The sequence below is a fragment of the Pseudophryne corroboree genome, chromosome 8 (assembly GCF_028390025.1).
Source record: "Pseudophryne corroboree isolate aPseCor3 chromosome 8, aPseCor3.hap2, whole genome shotgun sequence".
Lineage (NCBI taxonomy): Eukaryota > Metazoa > Chordata > Amphibia > Anura > Myobatrachidae > Pseudophryne > Pseudophryne corroboree.
The window spans coordinates 49,396,464-49,419,172 of NC_086451.1; the positions used below are offsets into that span (position 1 = coordinate 49,396,464).

The 22,709-nt window shown below is 49.8% G+C and overlaps 1 protein-coding gene across 3 annotated transcripts in view; it reads right to left on the bottom strand.

Annotated features, from left to right (window-relative positions):
* The window catches only part of LOC134948397 (uncharacterized), a 245,576-nt gene that overhangs the window by 183,086 nt on the left and 39,781 nt on the right, over positions 1–22,709 (bottom strand). For all 3 annotated transcript variants that reach the window (XM_063936340.1, XM_063936338.1, XM_063936339.1), the window contains exon 3: positions 4,462–4,623. The gene's annotated coding sequence lies outside the window, so the exon portion shown is untranslated. The remainder of the gene's footprint in view (positions 1–4,461; positions 4,624–22,709) is intronic.

A 22,709-nucleotide genomic window follows, 5' to 3' on the forward strand; every position in this document is an offset into this window, starting at 1 on the left:
ATAATGTTTCGCCGTAACCTCCTTCCTAGCCTTAATGAGAGTTGGAATGACATCCCTGGGGATACCCTTACGAGTTAAAATCTGGCGCTCAACCTCCATGCCGTCAAACGTAGCCGCGGTAAGTCTGGAAACACGCATGGACCCTGCAACAACAGGTCCTCTCTTAGAGGAAGCGGCCAAGGATATTCCACCAGTAATTCCTGAAGATCCGGGTACCAGGCCCTTCTTGGCCAATCTGGAACGACGAAAATCGCCTGAACCCTTGCTCGCCGAATGATCCCCAGTACCTTTGGAATGAGAGGAGTGGAGGGAACACATACACTGACTGGAACACCCACGGAGACACCTGGGCGTCCACTGCACTGGCTTGGGGGTCCCTTGACCTGGAACAATACCTCGGGAGCTTCTTGTTGAGACGAGACGCCATCATGTCGATCAACGGAATTCCCCAATGTTTTGTCACCTCTGCAAATACCTCTCGGTGAAGAGCCCACTCTCCCGGATGGAGATCGTGTCTGCTGAGGAAATCTGCTTCCCAGTTGTCCACTCCCGGTAGGAAGACTGCTGACAGGGCGCTCACGTGTTGTTCCGCCAAGCAAAGGATTCTTGTGGCCTCCGCCATTGCCGCTCTGCTCCTTTTTCCGCCTTGACGGTTTATATGTGCCACCGCTGTGATGTTGTCGGACTATACCAGGACAGGTCGACCCTGAAGAAGGCTTCTTGCTTGCAGCAGGCCGTTGTACATGGCTCTTAACTCGAGAACATTTATGTGGAGACAAGCTTCCTGGAGTGACCATTTCCCCTAGAAGTTCCTTCCTTGGGTGATTGCGCCCCAGCCCGCGGAGACTTGCATCTGTTGTCAGAAGTACCCAATCCTGGATACCGAACCGGCGTCCCCCTAGGAGGTGAGGACTTTGTAGCTACCACAGGAGAGAAATTATGGCTCTGGGAAATAGACATCTTCCGGTGCATGTAAAGGTGAGACCCGGACCATTTGCCCAGCAAGTCCCACTGAAACACCCGGGCATGAAACCTGCCAAATGGAATGGCTTCGTACGCTGCAACCATTTTCCCCAGAACCCGAGTACAGTGATGGGTCGACACACTCGTCGGCCTCAGAAGTTCCCTGACCATCGTCTGCAGTTCCAGAGCTTTTTCTTCTGGAAGAAATACTTTCTGTGAATCCGTGTCCAGAATCATGCCCAGAAAAGGCAGCCGAGTGGTCAGAATCAACTGAGATTTTGGCAAATTGAGTACCCAACCGTGCTGTCGCAGAACCGATAGTGACAAATTTACACTTCTCAGCAACCGTTCCTTGGACCTCGCCTTTATCAGGAGATCGTCCAAGTGCGGGAAAATTGTAACCCCTTGTTTGCGAAGGAGAACCATCATTTCCGCCATAACTTTGGTGAAAATCCTCGGAGCCGTGGAAAGCCCAAACGGCAACGTCTGAAATTGGTAATGAGAATCCTGTATCGCAAACCTGAGGAAGGCCTGATGTGAAGGACATATCGGGACATGTAAGTAGGCATCCTTTATGTCGACTGACGCCATAAAATCCCCCCTTCCAGGCTGGCAATTACCGCTCGAAGAGATTCCATCTTGAACTTGAAAACTTTCAAGTATGGATTGAGGGATTTTAGATTTAGAATTGGTCTGACCGAACCGTCCGGTTTCAGCACAACAAAGAGGCTCGAGTAGAACCCATCCCCCCGTTGGGACGATGACCCTCTGTAGACACAATTTTTGTATCGCTGCCAGCACCACCTCCCTGTCCGGAAGAGCTACTGGTAACGCCGAAATGAAGAACCGGTGAGGGGGTATCTCCCGAAACTCCAGCTTGTATCCCTGAGACACATTCTCTAGGACCCAAGGATCCAGGTCTGATTGAATCCAGACCTGACTGAATATTTGTAGGCGGCCCCCCACCGGTCCGGACTCCCCCAGGGAAGCCCCAGCGTCATGCGGTGGACTTGGTAGAAGCAGGGGAGGACTTTGGTCATGGGCGCCTCACACTGCAGGTGGTTTCCTTCCCCTTCCTCTACCTTTTGAAGCGAGGAAGAACAAACCTTTTCCACGCCTGTATTTATTTGTACGATAGGACTGCATCTGCTGATGTGGTGCCTTTTTCTGTTGTGTGGGAACATAAGGAAGAAAAGAGGACTTACCCGCAGTCGCGGTCGAGACCAGGTCAGCCAAGCCGTTCCCAAACAAGACAGTACCTTTGAAGGGTAACGCTTCCATAGCCCTCTTGGAGTCGGCATCAGCATTCCATTGATGGATCCACAACGCCCTCCTGGCTGATATCGACATGGCATTGGCTCTTGATCCCAAGAGACAGACATCCCTCGTCGCATCCTTCAGGTAATCTGCAGCGTCCTTGATATAACCAAGAGTCAAAAGAACATTATCTTTATCAAGGGTATCCATATCATTAGCTACATTTTCAGCCCATTTAGCAATAGCACTACTCACCCATACCGACGCCACAGTAGGTCTGAGCAATGCACCCGTATTAGCGAAAATGGACTTCAGAGACGTCTCCAGCTTGCGATTCGCCGGATCTTTGGGAGCTGCCGTGTCAGGAGACTCCACTTTCTTACACAAGCGTGATAGAGCTTTGTCAACATTTGGAGACGCCTCCCATTTTTCCCTGTCATCCGAGGGGAACGGATATGCCATATAAATCCTCTTGGGAATCTGCCACCTCTTATCCGGCGGCTCCCAAGCCTTTTCACAAAGAGTATTCATTTCATGAGAGGGGGGAAACTTCACCTCAGGTTTTTTTCCCTTAAACAAGCAAATCCTTGTTTCCTGTACCGCAGGTTCATCAGAAATGTGTAAAACATCTTTTATAGCCACAATCATGTACTGAATACTCTTAACTAATCGTGGATGTAAAGCAGCCTCAGTGAAATCGACCTCGGAATCAGAGTCCGTGTCGGTATCCGTATCTACCACTTGAGTAAATGGCTGCTTTTGCGACCCAGATGGGGTCTGAACCTGAGACAAAGCTTCTTCCATGTACTTTTTCCACACCTGTGTCTGTGACTCAGACTTATCTAATCTCTTTGATAAAGAAGCTACATTCGAATTTATCGTACTGAGCAATGCGAGTAAATCAGGTGTCGGCTGCGTCGACAGTCCCAAATCTAGCCCCGCATCCGCTCCCCCAATAACCTCCTCTGGTGAATAACATTCAGCCTCAGACATGCCGACACGTAGTACCGACACACAGAAACACACAGAACGTCCCAGCTAGGGGACAGGCCCACAATGAAGCCCAGATAGAGGACACAGAGGGAGTATGCCAGCTAACACCCCAGCGCCCATATATCCCAACAAAAGATATATGTACCCAGCGCTGCTTAATTTATAATGATAAGAAGCACCACACTGCGGCCCCCCCTTCTGAATATCTCCCCGTTACTTGTGAGAGGAGATGTGGAGGTCCCGGCAGCGTCTCCTTCAGCCGCGTGTTGAAGGAGAAGATGGCGTCTGTGAGCCGTGGGACGAAGCTCCGCCCCCTTCCCAACGCGCTTCGGCCCGCCAAATTTGAAAATGAAAAAGATGCCGGCGGGGGTTTAAGAAACGGTGCAGAGGCACCGAAAGCCTTCTGCCGGTCCCCGACCTCAGTAACATGCTGCCCAAGGCGGCCCCACCCAGCGCACTGCACCCTGTAACTACCGTTGGTGATGTGTGTGGGAGCATGGAGCACAGCCTTACCGCTGTGCTGTACCTTCCGTCCTGAAGTCTTCTGATCTTCTCATTCTCACACGACTTCTTTCTTCTGGCTTCTGTGAGGGGGTGACGGTGTGGCTCCGGGAACAAGCAGCTAGGCGCACCAAGTGATCGAACCCTCTGGAGCTAATGGTGTCCAGCAGCCGAGAAGCAGAGCCCTTAACTAAGAAGAAGTAGGCCTGCTGTAGCCAGCAGGTCTCCCTGAAAATAAAAAACCTAACAAAAAATATTTTCCAGAGAAACTCAGGAGAGCTCCCCTGTGAGTGTCCAGTCCATCCTGGGCAAAAAGTGTAACTGAGGTCTGGAGGAGGGGCATAGAGGGAGGAGCCAGTTCACACCCAGATTAAGTCTTTTCAGTGTGCCCAAGCTCCTGCGGATCCCGTCTATACCCCATGGTCCTTTTGGAGTCCCCAGCATCCTCTAGGACGTAAGAGAAAGAGCATATGAGTCATCTAGAAAACATGGCATGTGTTTCCTAAGTAGTATGAAGTTTATCCAGAAAACATGGCATGTGTTTTCTAAAAGGAAATAACAATAATATTCAACGGTACTGACACATTTATGTGCAAGTCATGCAGATTTATATACAACACAATAAAACAAATAAGTGCCCTCGAAGTTTATCCAGAAAACATGGTATGTGTATCCTGAAAACAGGCAGCGATAATTGTGCAAATCAGAGAGTCCGGTAAATGTTCAAGTGGATCAGAGTGTCCTTACCCGGTCAGTGAGGATGGAGCCACTGGTGGTATAAAAGCAGAGTGCTATCCGGATTACCCGCACTGCTGGGCTCCAAGGCAAAAACCGGGAAGTTTCTCCGCAGGTCCTTATGGCGTAGTCACTATGTCTGCCGTCACAATCTCTCTGCTTTAGGCTCCTCCCCTATAGAGAGTAAGATAGTTATACTGTATATTGCGTATGTTAGAATAATAAAAGTGTCATCACACAGAAGCCAGGTACATGGCTGTGCTAAGCAGTGACATTATATGTAGCCCAAAGGAGTAAGTTATAATCACACTCCATGTAGTTAGTTGTCTGATCCATGGTGGGAAACAAACGTAACATTAGTGACCTCAGTGCCGTGAGGCAGCAATGCTAACCACCAGTGCCGTAACTAGGCATTTTAGCGCTGTGTGCAAGAAACGGCATTGGCGCTTCCCCCCTTATGTAAAATACGGGCAGTGCGCGCCAGAGGCGTGCGCAAATAACATTAGGGGTGTGGCTTCATGGGGAAGGGGTGTGGCCATAAAATAATACCAATTCATACTACGGTGCACACTAGTCTCCATTATTCAAATTACGCCACACAGTAGCGCCACTACATCAGGTAGAGCCCCTTTTACACGTTACGGCAGACAGCATTCCCTTTTTACACATTACGGCAGACAGCGTTCCCTTTTTACACATTACGGCAGACTGCGTCGCTCTTTTTACACATCACGGAAGATAGCGTCCCCCTTTTTACACATTACGGCAGACAGCGTCCCCCATTTTACACATTACGCCAGACAGCATCCCCTTTTTACACATTATGGCAGACAGCATCCCCTTTTTATACATTACGACAGACAGCGTCAACTTTTTACACATTACTGCAGACAGCGTCCCCCTTTTTACACATTACGACAGACAGCGTCCCCCTTTTTACACATTACGACAGACAGCGTCCCCTTTTTACACATTACGGCAGTCTGCGTCGCTCTTTTTACACATCACGGCAGATAGCGTCACCCTTTTTACACATTACGGCAGACAGCGTCCTCCATTTTACACATTACGGCAGACAGCATCCCCTTTTTACACATTATGGCAGACAGCATCCCCTTTTTACACATTACGACAGACAGCGTCCCCTTTTTACACATTACTGCAGACAGCGTCCCCCTTTTTACACATTACGACAGACAGCGTCCCCTTTTTACACATTACGGCAGTCTGCGTCGCTCTTTTTACACATCACGGCAGATAGCGTCCCCCTTTTTACACATTACGGCAGACAGCGTCCTCCATTTTACATTTACGGCAGACAGCATCCCCTTTTTACACATTACGGCAGACATCGCCCCCTTTTTATACATTACAACAGACAGCGTTCCCCTTTTTACACATTGCGGAAGACAGAATAAATAGATATAGAGATGGGTAGATAGATAGACAGAGATAGATAGACAGATAGATACTTACCATCTCTCCCCGCTGGCTCAGGCAGTCAGGCTCCTCGGTGCTGGCAGATCCCGGGCAGTAGCACTATGTAATTGGTAGAGGCGCTGTCCCTCTGCTTCCGCATTGGCTGCCTGCCGCCGCTGTGAATGCTGTGATGAGGTAAGCGCATCCAAGCATTCACAGCAGCACCGGCCAGCCAATGCGGAAGGAGAGGGACTGCTGCAGCGGCGCCGCTACCAAATACATAGTGCTGCTGTGGCTCCAGTCCCCCTCCCTCCTCCACCTCCGGGTTCTCATCTGACGCTGCTCCTCTCCTCTTCTCCTCCGGCGGCGCACACAGCACAGGCGGCTTGTAATGAGTCAATTTGCTGACATAGTTGCTGGCCGTACCCCTTCAGGGCGACTGAGTTGTGTGCCAAGCACACCTGGCACACACGTAGATACGGCACTGCTACTACATGCTGCCAGCTGCCCCATCTCCTTCCAGGCAATGGAAGCATCGCTCCCCCGCTGCCTGCACTGAATGCAACCAGCTCCACCGCTGCCTGTACTGTATGCCACCGGCTCCCCCGCTGCCCGTACTGTATGCCACAAGCTCCCACGCTGCCCGTACTGTATGCCATCAGCTCCCCCCACTGCCTGCACTGTATGCCACCGGCTCCCCCGCTGCCTGTACTATATGCCATCGGCTCCCCCCACTGCCTGCCACCAGCTCCCCCGCTGCCTGCACTGTATGCCACCAGCTCCCCCCACTGCCTGCACTGTATGCCACCAGCTCCCCCGATGCCAGCTCCCCCCACTGCCTCCACTGTATGCCACCAGCTCCCCTCGCTGCCCGTACTGTATGCACCAGCTCCCCCGCTGCCTGTAATGTATGCCACCGGCTCCCTCACTGCCCGTACTGTATGCCATCAGCTCCCCCACTGCCTGCACTGTATGCCACCGGCTTCCCCGCTGCCTGTACTGTATGCCACCGGCTCCCCCGCTGCCTGTACTGTATGCCATCGGCTCCCCCGCTGCCTGCACTGTATGCCATCGGCTCCCCCGCTGCCTGCACTGTATGCCACCAGCTCCCCCCACTGCCTGCACTGTATGCCACCAACTCCCCCCGCTGCCTGCACTGTATGCCACAAGATCCCCCGTTGCCTGCACTTTATGCCACTGGCTCCCCCGTTGCCTGTACTGTATGCCACCGGCTCCCCCTGCTGCCTGCACTGTATGCAACTGGCTCCCCCGTTGCCTGTACTGTATGCCACCAGCTCCCCCGTTTCCTGTACTTTATGCCACCGGCTCCACCGTTGCCTGCGACACTTATACCTTTAAGCTGTATCTGCGATGGGCAGCGGGGAGATACGCACGTTCCCTCTGAGGTGCGCCATGCCGGAAAAAGCAGCTTGCGATGCATTCGCATAGCGGGAAAGATGTGTAAGGATGCATCAGTACAGAAATAGGGTTATTTATACTGTATACCATGTCAGCAATGAATATTTAGATATATAGGGCTAGATGTAATAAGGTGCGATTTTTGGAAACGTGTGATTTTTCCCAAAGAATTGTGTGTTTTCTGAAAATCACAAATGTAATGGAGTGCGGAAACATGCAAAATCGCATGTTTCCTGACGTCTAAAAAAATCGCAATGGCAAAATTCGCATCCAGATGTTTTGCCATTGCAAATATACAACTCGGGCAATGTAATAGTATGCGAGTTTTTTAATGGACACCTAAAACATTACCAAAAATGTTTCCAAAAAATAGACCATCTTCTGGCTGGTGAGATTGACAGAGGCGTGCACAGATTCGTGAGATCCATGCGTACTTCTGTCTGGAAAAGTAAAGAAATAGTTAAAACCTAAAATGACGATCAGGACCCCCAAAAGCATAACCAGCCCCAGGCTCTTTTTAGCCGGTCCTGGTTCCAAAAATACGGGGGGGGGGGGGGGGAACAAGTAGGGGTACCCTGTATTTTTAAATCCAGCAGCGGGCTCCACTAGCCAGGGAGGTGATGCCGCAGCCAGGGGACACTTTTATATAGGTCCCTGCGGCCGCAGCATCACACACCCCAACTAGTCACCCCTGGCAGGGAGTTCTCTGGGGGAGTGGGGACCCCTTAAATAAAGGGGTTGCCCCCCTCCAGGCACTTAAGGGCCAGGGATGAAGTCCAAGGATTGTCCCCTGGGCGGTGGGTGCCAGGCTGATAGCCATAGTTTGTAAAAAAAAGAATATTGTCTTTTTGCTATGGAACTACAAGTCCCAGCAAGCTTCTCTGCATGCTGATACTTGGAGACCCACAAGTACCAACATGCGGGGAATTAAAGGGCCCGAGGGTACCTGTATTTTCACAACAAAAGAAATACCCCCAAAAACACAAGACTCACACACCGTGATAGTAAAAGTTTATTTACACATACATGCACACTTACACACTCACACATACTTACCTAGTGTCCCACGGAGCCTCTCTGTCCCCTTTTCTAGAAGAATCCAAGAGGGTACCTGTGGGGAAAAAAATGTATGCTCACCTGTACCTGTGAAGATCAGTCCTCTTCCTTCCATGTAGGCATCCCAGGGGTTAAAAAAAATAACAAACCGCCACAAACCCGTACCAGCGGACAGGTAGAAGTGTATGATTACACATACACTTCTACTACGCCAATGGGGTACCTCCACGATACTAATATTATTAGAGGGACACCCCAGCCAATCAGGAGCTGCTTCCTGATTGGCTCTGTGCTCCCAGGGTACAGCCAATCGCGGATTGCCCGTTGTAATGAATGGAGACGCTGGGAGCCGATTGCAAAGAATACTGCTGGGAGCCGCTATATTGAGGAAACCGCTAGGGTCAGCAACAATTGACCTAGTGGTTTCCACTCTAACCAGAGTACAGCCAATTGTGGCAGAGCACATCTAATACAGCAGAGTCAGTGCAGCATATGGCAACGTGCACTGTGCCCCTATACACAGTCACTATACAGTACAGTCACTCATGGACACAGCACATCTAATACAGCAGAGTCAGTGCAGCATATGGTAGTGTGCACTGTGCCCCCTATACACAGTCACTATACAGTACAGTCACTCATGGACACAGCACATCTAATACAGCAGAGTCAGTGCAGCATATGGTAGTGTGCACTGTGCCCCTATACACAGTCACTATACAGTACAGTCACTCATGGACACAGCACATCTAATACAGCAGAGTCAGTGCAGCATATGGCAACGTGCACTGTGCCCCTATACACAGTCACTATACAGCACAGTCACTCATGGACACAGCACATCTAATACAGCAGAGTCAGTGCAGCATATGGCAGCGTGCACTGTGCCCCCTATACACAGTCACTATACAGCACAGTCACTCATGGACACAGCACATCTAATATAGCAGAGTCAGTGCAGCATATGGCAGCGTGCACTGTGCGCCCTATACAGTCACTATACAGCACAGTCACTCATGGACACAGCACATCTAATACAGCAGAGTCAGTGCAGCATATGGCAGCGTGCACTGTGCGCCCTATACAGTCACTATACAGCACAGTCACTCATGGACACAGCATATCTAATACAGCAGAGTCAGTGCAGCATATGGCAGCGTGCACTGTGCCCCCTATACACAGTTACTATAGAGTCTTGTGGACACAGCACATCTAATACAGCAGAGTCAGTGCAGCATATGGCATGGTGCGCTGTGCCCCCTATACACAGTTACTGTAGAGCAGGCATTCCCAACCACGGTCCTCAAGGCACACCAACAGTGCAGGTTTTAGTGATATCCAGGCTGCAGCACAGATGGTTAAATCAAAATAGCTAAGCTACTAATTATGTTACCTGTGCTGCAGCCTGGATATCACTAAAACATGCACTGTTGGTGTGCCTTGAGGACCGTGGTTGGGAATGCTTGCTGTAGAGTCTTGTGGACACAGCACATCTAATACAGCAGAGTCAGTGCAGCATATGGCATGGTGCACTGTGCCCCCTATACACAGTTACCGTAGAGTCTTGTGGACACAGCACATCTAATACAGCAGAGTCAGTGCAGCATATGGCAGCGTGCACTGTACCCCCTATACAGTCACTATACAGCACAGTCACTCATAGACACAGCACATCTAATACAGCAGAGACAGTGCGGCATATAGTAGTGTGCACTGTGCCCCCTATACACAGTCACTATACAGCACAGTCACTCATGGACACAGCACATCTAATACAGCAGAGTCAGTGCAGCATATGGCAGCGTGCACTGTGCGCCCTATACAGTCACTATACAGCACAGTCACTCATGGACACAGCATATCTAATACAGCAGAGTCAGTGCAGCATATGGCAGCGTGCACTGTGCCCCCTATACACAGTTACTATAGAGTCTTGTGGACACAGCACATCTAATACAGCAGAGTCAGTGCAGCATATGGCATGGTGCACTGTGCCCCCCTATACACAGTTACTATAGAGTCTTGTGGACACAGCATATCTAATACAGCAGAGTCAGAGCAGCATATGGCAGCGTGCACTGTGCCCCCTATACACAGTCACTATACAGCACAGTCACTCGTGGACACAGCACATCTAATACAGCAGAGTCAGTGCAGCATATGGCAGCGTGCACTGTGCCCCCTATACACAGTTACTATAGAGTCTTGTGGACACAGCACATATAATACAGCAGAGTCAGTGCAGCATATGGCATGGTGCGCTGTGCCCCTTATACACAGTTACTGTAGAGTCTTGTGGACACAGCACATCTAATACAGCAGAGTCAGTGCAGCATATGGCATGGTGCGCTGTGCCTATACACAGTTACTAGAGTCTTGTGGACACAGCACATCTAATACAGCAGAGTCAGTGCAGCATATGGCATGGTGCACTGTGCCCCCTATACACAGTTACTATAGAGTCTTGTGGACACAGCATATCTAATACAGCAGAGTCAGAGCAGCATATGGCAGCGTGCACTGTGCCCCCTATACACAGTCACTATACAGCACAGTCACTCGTGGACACAGCACATCCAATACAGCAGAGTCAGAGCAGCATATGGCATGGTGCGCTGTGCCCCCTATACACAGTTACTATAGAGTCTTGTGGACACAGCACATCTAATACAGCAGAGTCAGTGCAGCATATGGCATGGTGCACTGTGCCCCCTATACACAGTTACTGTAGAGTCTTGTGGACACAGCACATCTAATACAGCAGAGTCAGTGCAGCATATGGCATGGTGCGCTGTGCCCCCTATACACAGTTACTATAGAGTCTTGTGGACACAGCACATCTAATACAGCAGAGTCAGTGCAGCATATGGCATGGTGCGCTGTGCCCCCTATACACAGTTACTATAGAGTCTTGTGGACACAGCACATCTAATACAGCAGAGTCAGTGCAGCATATGGCATGGTGCGCTGTGCCCCCTATACACAGTTACTATAGAGTCTTGTGGACACAGCACATCTAATACAGCAGAGTCAGTGCAGCATATGGCATGGTGCGCTGTGCCCCCTATACACAGTCACTATAGAGTCTTGTGGACACAGCACATCTAATACAGCAGAGTCAGTGCAGCATATGGCATGGTGCGCTGTGCCCCCTATACACAGTTACTATAGAGTCTTGTGGACACAGCACATATAATACAGCAGAGTCAGTGCAGCATATGGCATGGTGCGCTGTGCCCCCTATACACAGTTACTGTAGAGTCTTGTGGACACAGCACATCTAATACAGCAGAGTCAGTGCAGCATATGGCATGGTGCGCTGTGCCCCCTATACACAGTTACTATAGAGTCTTGTGGACACAGCACATCTAATACAGCAGAGTCAGTGCAGCATATGGCATGGTGCGCTGTGCCCCCTATACACAGTTACTATAGAGTCTTGTGGACACAGCACATATAATACAGCAGAGTCAGTGCAGCATATGGCATGGTGCGCTGTGCCCCCTATACACAGTTACTATAGAGTCTTGTGGACACAGCACATATAAAACAGAAGAGTCAGTGCAGCATATGGCATGGTGCGCTGTGCCCCCTATACACAGTTACTGTAGAGTCTTGTGGACACAGCACATCTAATACAGCAGAGTCAGTGCAGCATATGGCATGGTGCGCTGTGCCCCCTATACACAGTTACTATAGAGTCTTGTGGACACAGCACATATAATACAGAAGAGTCAGTGCAGCATATGGCATGGTGCGCTGTGCCCCCTATACACAGTTACTGTAGAGTCTTGTGGACACAGCACATCTAATACAGCAGAGTCAGTGCAGCATATGGCATGGTGCGCTGTGCCCCCTATACACAGTCACTATAGAGTCTTGTGGACACAGCACATCTAATACAGCAGAGTCAGTGCAGCATATGGCATGGTGCGCTGTGCCCCCTATACACAGTTACTATAGAGTCTTGTGGACACAGCACATCTAATACAGCAGAGTCAGTGCAGCATATGGCATGGTGCGCTGTGCTCCCGGGTTGGGTAGAGAACGCCGGCGGTCAGAATACAAACCACAGCATCCTGACGATCAGAAAACAACAAGGGAAGGTAAGTATACTTAGCTTACACACATGACCCCCTAACCCGGGTGTGATATGCAAGGTCGACAGTAACTGGGTCAACAGTAACTAGGTTGACAGGATCTCCAGGTCGACATGGTGTAGGTCGACAGGTCAAAAGGTCGACATGAGTTTTTAATGGTTTTTGGTGTCATTTTCTCCGTACAGTGATCAGGAACCCCAATTAGTGCACAGTGTCCCCTCGCCTCGCTCGCCATGCTTCAGGCAAGGTGCCTCGCTCTGCTACCACTGCGCTCGGCACAGGTCACCGTTCCCAATCGTAGTCCACGTGGATCGCTAAGTATGAAAAAGGTCAAAAAAAGAAAAAAAAATTGTGAAAAACTCATGTCGACCTTTTGACCTGTTGACATAGAACATGTCGACCTAGAGACCCTGTCAACCTAGTTACTGTCGACAAATAGTGGTCGACCTACTTACTGTCCACCTAGAGACCTGATACCCCCCCCAACCCTCCCTGCATGCAGTCTAAACCTAACCGTAACCCTCCCTGGTAGCACCTGTACCTAACACCCCATCCTCGCTGCCTAACCCTAAATGCCCTACCCCGAAGCCTAACCCCAACCCTCCCTGCTGCCTAACCCCAACCCCCCTTCCCCGCTGCCTAACCCCAACCCCCCTCCCCGCTGCCTAACCCTAACCCCCCCTCCCTGCTGCCTAACCCTAACCCCCCTCCCCACTGCCTAACCCCAACCCCCCACCCCGCTGCCTAACCCTAACCCTCCCCGCTGCCTAACCCCCAACCCCCCTCCCCGCTGCCTAACCCTAACCCCCCTCCCCGCTGCCTAACCCCAACCCCCCTCCCCACTGCCTAACCCCAACCCTCCCCGCTGCCTAACCCCAACCCCCCTCCCCGCTGCCTAACCCCAACCCCCCTCCCCGCTGCCTAACCCCAACCCCCCTCCCCGCTGCCTAACCCCAACCCTCCTCCCCGCTGCCTAACCCTAACCCCCCTCCCCACTGCCTAACTCCAACCCTCCCCGCTGCCTAACCCCAACCCCCCTCCCCGCTGCCTAACCCTAACCCCCCCTCCCCGCTGCCTAACCCTAACCCCCCTCCTCACTGCCTAACCACAACCCCCCTCCCCACTGCCTAACCCCAACCCTCCCCGCTGCCTAACCCCAACCCCCCGCTGCCTAACCCCAACCCCCCTCCCCGCTGCCTAACCCTAACCCCCCTCCCCGCTGCCTAACCCTAACGCCCCTCCCCGCTGCCTAACCCCAACCCCCCTCCTCACTGCCTAACCACAACCCCCCTCCCAACTGCCTAACCACAACCCCCCTCCCCACTGCCTAACCCCAACCCTCCCCGCTGCCTAACCCCAACCCCCCTCCCCGCTGCCTAACCCTAACCCCCCTCCCCGCTGCCTAACCCCAACCCCCCCTCCCCGCTGCCTAACCCTAACCCCCCTCCCCGCTGCCTAACCCTAACACCCCCTCCCCGCTGCCTAACCCTAAATGCCCTACCCCGAAGCCTAACCCTAATCCCCCTCCCCGCTGCCTAACACTATCCCCCCTCCCCGCTGCCTAGCCCTAACCCTCCTACCCCTCTTCCTAACCCTAACCTCCCCTCCCCGCTGCCTAACCCCAACCCTCCCCGCTGCCTAACCTTAACCCCCCTCACCGATGCCTAACCCTAACCCCCCTCCCCGCTGCCTAGACCTAACCCTCTCGAAGCGGCTTATCAGTAGAACACAGCGGTGCCAGCTTGATTGGGATTCTGGCGCCGGCATTGCTATCCATGTTGGTATTCCAGCATCAGCATTCAAAGCAGTTTCCCGATGGCGGCATCGACATTCCGACCACCGGGATGCCGAACACCGGCCCCATACCTGCATCCCGTCTACATACACCCTTCTAGCTCTAGAGGAATTTTCTAATAAAATTGAAGTTTAAGGGGTATATGCAATTGCGGTCGAATTCCGGCTGGAATTCGACCGTTTTTGGATTCAACACAATTTCGACAGTCGAATCCCGGCCGCCGGGACCCGAATTCGACATATTCAATACAAAACGGATTCGACAGTCCCGCTGTTGAAAAACGGACCAATTACAGATAGTGTGCGTCCTGAATTCGACTTCATGGACGGCACAAAAGTGTTAAAAAAAACCTGAAAAAAATTGCATGGGGTCCCCCCTCCTAAGCATAACCAGCCCGGGGTCTTTGAGCCGGTCCTGGTTGTAAAAATACGGGGGGAAAAATTACATGGGATCCCCTGTATTTTAACAACCAGCACCGGGCTCTGCGTCCGGTCCTGGTGTGTAAGTATGTGTGTATGTCGGTGTGCATGTATGTAATAAAGTTATACTGTCACGGTATGTGTGTACTGTTTTTATTTGGGTATTTTTTTTGTAGTAGAACTACAGGTACCAGCGGGCCCGTTTCCCCCCGCATGCTGGTACTTGTGGTTCTTCAAGTACCAGCTTGCGGGGGAGGCTTGCTGGGACTTGTGGTTCTGCTACAAAAATAGGGATTTTTGTTTACTTACCGTAAAATCTCTTTCTCTGATTCCATCTGGGGGACGCTGCGCCGTTACTTGTGGGTTAGAGGTGTGTGGTTGTGGAGTTTGGCACAGAACTATTAAGAACTGACCCCTCCCCCCTCTAACCCCTCCCATCTCCTTCCTGCCCAGCCAGCACCTCAGTTAACGTTTAGCCAAGCCAAAGGAGATAGACCGCAAAAATTTACTGGTTAAACCAGACAACCATATGGGAGGGATCGCAGCGTCCCCCAGATGGAATCAGAGAAAGAGATTTTACGGTAAGTAAACAAAAATCCCTATTTCTCTTTCATCCATCTGGGGGACGCTGCGCCGTTACTTGTGGGATTTCCCAAAGCAAGCTAATGAGAGGAGGGAGAAGTAGACGGCATAGCCGTCCGTAAAATTTTGACGCCCAACAGAGGCAGTTTCCAAATTGAAAATATGAAAAAAAACGGTAAACCCTTTTTGAACCGTATGCACAGACGACCAAGTCGCCGCCCTACATAGCTGCTCAATAGATGCATTCCCGCGAGCAGCCCAAGAAGCTCCAACTCGAATGAGCTGGAATCGATTCAGAAACTGAAATATCAGAAAACTGTTTTTATGGCGAAATCACCCAACGAGCCACTGTGTTCTTGGAAGCCGGCCAATCTCGTTTTGGGCGCATCAATTAAAAACTAACAATGCAGCCGTACGACAGACAGGATTTGGACAAGATAAATAAATCCGTAAGGCCCTAAGCATATCTAAGAGAGCCAAATGGGAATCCTCCCCGGAAGGAGAAGGAGTAAACGCTGGAAGGACAATGTCCTAATTTAGATGAAACGCTGACACAACTTTCGTAAGGAAGGAAGGTTTTTGTTCGCAGAATCACCCGGCTATCATGAAACCTCAACAAGGGTGGTCTGCAAGAAAGAGCTGTCCATGCAGACACTCGTCCTGCTGAGGCAATTGTCAATAGGAAGACAACTTTTGAACGTTAGATACCGCAATTTTACAGATTCCAAATAGTTCAAATGGAGAATACCGAAGAGCCGTAAAGACTAAGTTACAGTCCCAAGCAGGAACCAGAGGAACAAAAGGTGGCTGAATCCGAAGAACTCCCTGAAGGAACGTCTGAACTTCTGGAAAGATAGCCAGTCTCTTTAGAAAGAAAGAACCGATAAGTCAGAAACTTGACCCTTCAGTGAAGAAGTCTTAGCCCCTTATTGAGACCCTCCTGAAGGAAGTATAACCGATGAGGAATACGAAACAAATCCGGTGTTAAACCACGCTTTTCACACCAATCAAAGTAAATACGCTACACTCGGTGGTATACTCTAGAAGTCACCGGTTTTTTAGCCTGAGTCATCGTTTACACAACAAGACGAGAAAAAAACCCTTTTCCCTTAAAAGGTTGGGTTCAAGAACCAAATCGTCAAAGCCAGCCGACCCAACCTGGGTGGTGACCTGGTCCTTGAATCAGAAGATCCGGACACAGAGGGAGTCGGAAAGGTTCCTCGACGACCATATTGTGACGAAGAATGTACCACTGTCAGCGTGGCCAAGCTGAGGCTACCCAAATGATTGGGAGACCTTCTTACTGAATGTGTTTAAGCAGACGTGGAATCAGTGGAAATGGTGGAAACACATATCCCAGTTGAAAGTGCCACGGTGCTGTCAGTGCATCGATTAGAATTGCTTGAGGGTCCTGAGTACGCGACCCGTAGAGAGGAAGATTATTATTGATACGAGACGCCATCAGATCTACATCGGGCAACCCCCACCGGGCTACTAGAGTCAGAAACACCTCCTGGTGAAACTCCCACTCTCCCGGATGCATCGTGTGACGGCTTAAGAAATCCGCTTCCCAGTTCTCGATTTCTGGAATACGAATCGCGAATATGGCCAGGAACCAATGTTCCGCCCATGTGAGAGTCTGAGCGACTTCGTTCATTGCGGATCAGCTTCGAGTACCTCCTTCCTTGTTTATGTAAGCAACTGCTGATGCGCTGTGGGACTGAATCCGCACTGGATGACCTTGAACCATGGTTTGAATCCGAAGTAGTGCATACCGGATTGTCCTTAACTCCAAGATGCTGATCTGCAACTTTAACTCTTGACTGGTCCAGAGTCCCTGAAAGTGATGAGTCTGAAACACCGCCCCCCAACCTCTGAGGCCGGTGTTTGTGGTGACCATCACCCAAGACCAAATTGTGAACGGAACTACTTTGGTCAAATTGTATCTGTGAAACCCCCAGCGAAGCGACTGACGAGTCTGTACAGACACGCGGACCAACAGTAATTCGAGATGAGGCCCTGTCCGAGTCCAACAGTTGAGAATCTGAGTCTGAAAAGGGTCGAGTCTGAAACGTGGCATATGGAACTGCCTTGAAGGTTGCCACCATCTTGTCTCACTTGCATGCAACGGAGAACCGAAACCACCGGTAAATGTAGCCGTGTTCGAATTCTGGACTGTATGTCCTGAATCTTGTCCTGAGGAAGAACCACTGTTCTGGTTGTTGGTGTCGAATAAAAGTCCCAGAAACATCATCTTCCGGGAAGGAAGCAAAGATGACTTCAGACAATAAATTAAATCTAGGATCGAGCACGGTGGCCAAAATGTAGTGCTCTGATTTCAACAGATTGACCACCCGTGAATCCTTGTTAAGCGAATTAAGGGCTCCATCCACAAGTCCCACATGCCTAGCGGAATCGCTCCGTGTTAGCTCCTCCTTCAATGTCTCCAGCTTCTTCTGCAAAAGCCTGATGAGGGGAATGACCTGACTCAGGCTGGCAGTGTCTGAACTGACTTCACGTGTGGCAAGTTCAAAGGGCATCAGAACCTTGCACAACGTTGAAATCATTCTCCACTGCGCTTGAGATAGGTGCATTCCACCTCCTATATCGTGCTCAATTGTATAGGCTTGAATGGCCTTTTGCTGCTCCTCCAACCTCTGAAGCATATAGAGGGTTGAATTCCACCTCGTTACCACTTCTTGCTTCAGATGATGGCAGGGCAGGTTCAGTAGTTTTTGGTGGTGCTCCAGTCTTCTGTACGTGGTGCCTGTACGCCGAAAGTGTCCCGCAATTTTTCTGGCCACCGACAGCATCTCTTGCACGCCCCTGTCGTTTTTTAAATAATTCTGCACCACCAAATTCAAGGTATGTGCAAAACATGGGACGTGCTGGAATTTGCCCATATTTAATGCACACACAATATTGCTGGCGTTGTCCGATGCCACAAATCCACAGGAGAGTCCAATTGGGGTAAGCCATTCCGCGATGATCTTCCTCAGTTGCCGTAAGAGGTTTTCAGCTGTGTGCGTATTCTGGAAACCGGTGATACAAAGCGTAGCCTGCCTAGGAAAGAGTTGGCGTTTGCGAGATGCTGCTACTGGTGCCGCCGCTGCTGTTCTTGCGGCGGGAGTCCATACATCTACCCAGTGGGCTGTCACAGTCATATAGTCCTGACCCTGCCCTGCTCCACTTGTCCACATGTCCGTGGTTAAGTGGACATTGGGTACAACTGCATTTTTTAGGACACTGGTGAGTCTTTTTCTGAGGTCCGTGTACATTCTCGGTATCGCCTGCCTAGAGAAGTGGAACCTAGATGGTATTTGGTAACGGGGGCACACTGCCTCAATAAATTGTCTAGTTCCCTGTGAACTAACGGCGGATACCGGACGCACGTCTAACACCAACATAGTTGTCAAGGCCTCAGTTATCCGCTTTGCAGCAGGATGACTGCTGTGATATTTCATCTTCCTCGCAAAGGACTGTTGAACAGTCAATTGCTTACTGGAAGTAGTACAAGTGGGCTTACGACTTCCCCTCTGGGATGACCATCGACTCCCAGCAGCAACAACAGCAGCGCCAGCAGCAGTAGGCGTTACACGCAAGGATGCATCGGAGGAATCCCAGGCAGGAGAGGACTCGTCAGAATTGCCAGTGACATTGCCTGCAGGACTATTGGCATTCCTGGGGAAGGAGGAAATTGACACTGAGGGAGTTGGTGGGGTGGTTTGCGTGAGCTTGGTTACAAGAGGAAGGGATTTACTGGTCAGTGGACTGCTTCCGCTGTCACCCAAAGTTTTTGAACTTGTCACTGACTTATTATGAATGCGCTGCAGGTGACGTATAAGGGAGGATGTTCCGAGGTGGTTAACGTCCTTACCCCTACTTATTACAGCTTGACAAAGGGAACACACGGCTTGACACCTGTTGTCCGCATTTCTGTTGAAATAGTTCCACACCGAAGAGCTGATTTTTTTGGTATTTTCACCAGGCATGTCAACGGCCATATTCCTCCCACGGACAACAGGTGTCTCCCCGGGTGCCTGACTTAAACAAACCACCTCACCATCAGAATCCTCCTGGTCAATTTCCTCCCCAGCGCCAGCAACACCCATATCCTCCTCATCCTGGTGTACTTCAACACTGACATCTTCAATCTGACTATCAGGAACTGGACTGCGGGTGCTCCTTCCAGCACTTGCAGGGGGCGTGCAAATGGTGGAAGGCGCATGCTCTTCACGTCCAGTGTTGGGAAGGTCAGGCATCGCAACCGACACAATTGGACTCTCCTTGTGGATTTGGGATTTCGAAGAACGCACAGTTCTTTGCGGTGCTACTGCTTTTGCCAGCTTGAGTCTTTTCATTTTTCTAGCGAGAGGCTGAGTGCCTCCATCCTCATGTGAAGCTGAACCACTAGCCATGAACATAGGCCAGGGCCTCAGCCGTTCCTTGCCACTCCGTGTGGTAAATGGCATATTGGCAAGTTTACGCTTCTCCTCCGACAATTTTATTTTAGGTTTTGGAGTCCTTTTTTTACTGATATTTGGTGTTTTGGATTTGACATGCTCTGTACTATGACATTGGGCATCGGCCTTGGCAGACGACGTTGCTGGCATTTCATCGTCTCGGCCATGACTAGTGGCAGCAGCTTCAGCACGAGGTGGAAGTGGATCTTGATCTTTCCCTAATTTTGGAACCTCAACATTTTTGTTCTCCATATTTTAATAGGCACAACTAAAAGGCACCTCAGGTAAACAATGGAGATGGATGGATACTAGTATACAATTATGGACGGACTGCCGAGTGCCGACACAGAGGTAGCTACAGCCGTGAACTACCGTACTGTGTCTGCTGCTAATATAGACTGGTTGATAAAGAGATGTCGTAGTATGTATGTATGAAGAAGAAAGAAAAAAAAACCACGGTTAGGTGGTATACAATTATGGACGGACTGCCGAGTGCCGACACAGAGGTAGCCACAGCCGTGAACTACCGTACTGTACTGTGTCTGCTGCTAATATAGACTGGTTGATAAAGAGATGTCGTAGTATGTATGTATGAAGAAGAAAGAAAAAAAAACCACGGGTAGGTGGTATACAATTATGGACGGACTGCCGAGTGCCGACACAGAGGTAGCCACAGCCGTGAACTACCGTACTGTACTGTGTCTGCTGCTAATATAGACTGGTTGATAAAGAGATGTAGTAGTATGTATGTATGAAGAAGAAAGAAAAAAAAACCACGGGTAGGTGGTATACAATTATGGACGGACTGCCGAGTGCCGACACAGAGGTAGCCACAGCCGTGAACTACCGTACTGTACTGTGTCTGCTGCTAATATAGACTGGTTGATAAAGAGATGTCGTAGTATGTATGTATGAAGAAGAAAGAAAAAAAAACCACGGTTAGGTGGTATACAATTATAGACGGACTGCCGAGTGCCGACACAGAGGTAGCCACAGCCGTGAACTACCGTACTGTACTGTGTCTGCTGCTAATATAGACTGGTTGATAAAGAGATGTCGTAGTATGTATGTATAAAGAAGAAAGAAAAAAAAACCACGGTTAGGTGGTATACAATTATGGACGGACTGCCGAGTGCCGACACAGAGGTAGCCACAGCCGTGAACTACCGTACTGTACTGTGTCTGCTGCTAATATAGACTGGTTGATAAAGAGATGTAGTAGTATGTATGTATAAAGAAGAAAGAAAAAAAAACCACGGGTAGGTGGTATACAATTATGGACGGACTGCCGAGTGCCGACACAGAGGTAGCCACAGCCGTGAACTACCGTACTGTACTGTGTCTGCTGCTAATATAGACTGGTTGATAAAGAGATGTCGTAGTATGTATGTATGAAGAAGAAAGAAAAAAAAACCACGGTTAGGTGGTATACAATTATGGACGGACTGCCGAGTGCCGACACAGAGGTAGCCACAGCCGTGAACTACCGTACTGTACTGTGTCTGCTGCTAATATAGACTGGTTGATAAAGAGATGTCGTAGTATGTATGTATAAAGAAGAAAGAAAAAAAAACCACGGTTAGGTGGTATACAATTATGGACGGACTGCCGAGTGCCGACACAGAGGTAGCCACAGCCGTGAACTACCGTACTGTACTGTGTCTGCTGCTAATATAGACTGGTTGATAAAGAGATGTCGTAGTATGTATGTATGAAGAAGAAAGAAAAAAAAACCACGGTTAGGTGGTATACAATTATGGACGGACTGCCGAGTGCCGACACAGAGGTAGCCACAGCCGTGAACTACCGTACTGTACTGTGTCTGCTGCTAATATAGACTGGTTGATAAAGAGATGTCGTAGTATGTATGTATAAAGAAGAAAGAAAAAAAAACCACGGTTAGGTGGTATACAATTATGGACGGACTGCCGAGTGCCGACACAGAGGTAGCCACAGCCGTGAACTACCGTACTGTACTGTGTCTGCTGCTAATATAGACTGGTTGATAAAGAGATGTAGTAGTATGTATGTATAAAGAAGAAAGAAAAAAAAACCACGGGTAGGTGGTATACAATTATGGATGGACTGCCGAGTGCCGACACAGAGGTAGCTACAGCCGTGAACTACCGTACTGTGTCTGCTGCGACTGGATGATAAATAATGATATAAAAAATATATATATATCACTACTGCAGCCGGACAGGTATATATATTATATAATGACGGACCTGCTGGACACTGTCTGTCAGCAGAATGAGTTTTTTATAGAATAAAAAAAAAAAACACCACACAAGTGAAGTCACACGACGAGTGTTTAACTTTTTCAGGCAATCACAATATAGTATACTACTAACTATACTGGTGGTCAGTGTGGTCAGGTCACTGGTCAGTCACACTGGCAGTGGCACTCCTGCAGCAAAAGTGTGCACTGTTTAATTTTAATATAATATGTACTCCTGGCTCCTGCTATAACCTATAACTGGCACTGCAGTGCTCCCCAGTCTCCCCCACAATTATAAGCTGTGTGAGCTGAGCACAGTCAGATATATAATATATACATAGATGATGCAGCACACTGGGCTGAGCAGTGCACACAGATATGGTATGTGACTGTCTTGTACTCCTGGCTCCTGCTATAACCTATAACTGGCACTGCAGTGCTCCCCAGTCTCCCCCACAATTATAAGCTGTGTGAGTTGAGCACAGTCAGATATATAATATATACATAGATGATGCAGGCATGCAGCACACTGGGCTGAGCAGTGCACACAGATATGGTATGTGACTGAGTCACTGTGTGTACCGTTTTTTTCAGGCAGAGAACGGATATATTAAATAAAACAACTGCACTGCTGGTGGTCACTGTGGTCAGTCACTAAACTCTGCACTCTCTTCTACAGTATCAGCCTCAGGTCAATCTCTCTCTCTCTCTCCTAATCTAAATGGAGAGGACGCCAGCCACGTCCTCTCCCTATCAATCTCAATGCACGTGTGAAAATGGCGGCGA